This window comes from Echinops telfairi, unplaced genomic scaffold (assembly GCF_000313985.2).
Source record: "Echinops telfairi isolate 266 unplaced genomic scaffold, ASM31398v2 ScPeMD7_25;HRSCAF=90, whole genome shotgun sequence".
Lineage (NCBI taxonomy): Eukaryota > Metazoa > Chordata > Mammalia > Afrosoricida > Tenrecidae > Echinops > Echinops telfairi.
In genome coordinates, this window is record NW_022103922.1 from 32,743,985 (window position 1) to 32,745,160 (window position 1,176).

Sequence of the window (1,176 nt, forward strand, 5' to 3'; positions counted from 1 at the left end):
CCTCGCCTCACTGCACCCCTATGGAGAAGGGGGCGGGGATGCAGGGCCACAACTCCGGAAGGAGCGAAACCCCAGGCCTCGGGGCCGCTCCCGAAGGCTCCACCAGCCGCGGTGGCCAAACGCTGAGCTGAACCCCGCTACAGGGCACTCGGAAGGACCCCTCAGGATCGCCGTGAGTTTAAGTCCCCGGTTCTTCCCGAAGGGAAAAGAAAGAGGTCGGCTTCAGCGTCCCGGACTGGTCTCTGGCGAGCGAGCCTACTGAGGAACCTGAGGGAGGCGCCGCGCAGGCCACGCCCCTTCAGCGCAAGGCACGCCCCGGCGCGCGCTGGGCGGGGCCTCTCTCCCGAGACCCAGCCCACCGCATACTTACCAGCTGCTCGGATTGCAGCAGTGAACAGGGTGAACAAGGTCCCTTTGACAAGTCCGATAATGAAGGCACAAGTTACAACTTGGTGTGGAAAATGCTGTGATGGGGAAAATAAGAACACTGATCCCTGCTTGGGAGAGTCAATGAAGGCCGCTCAGAGGGGTATCGTTTTCACGGTAGCCGGAAGGAGGGAAAGGAGGGGTGGATGCAACAATTTTGAAAATGAAAATTTCCCAAGTGATGGTTTCTGGTTCCACTAGGAAGCGGGAGTATGACTTATCTGCTGGTGTGGAGAGAGGGAGAAGTTTGGGGAAAATGGAAAGGTCTGAATTGGTTTTGAGTACAATGGTAGAGACTTAAAACTAAGGAAACAGGATTAGGAGCGTTGTCTGTTTTTATTATTTTGTTTTAAGTATCAAGTAGTTAGGATAGTTCCTAGCACATAGCAGGCACTTAATAAGTATCTGGAATTAATAAATAAATGACTATCAGTTGCAGACCTTTGGTTAGTTTATAGTGACACCAACATGCTCATATGTGTAATTTTATACAATCAGGCTGAAACACTTTCCACTAAAGCACAGGTCTGGCAGAGGTAGAGAGTTGGAACTTTTCGAGAAGGGATGATGAAAGAATGGGTACTTAACCAAATAGGTGAAGGAGGTGGACATGAGTATATTAACACCCAGTGACCAAGTAATAAGGTATTTTACTGCTGAAAGAAAGGCATGCATGTGACACAGTGTGGGAACTGTACCCAATCTGATCTGCAACACTGAGGCAAAACACTAAGGGGGTGCAACAGAACA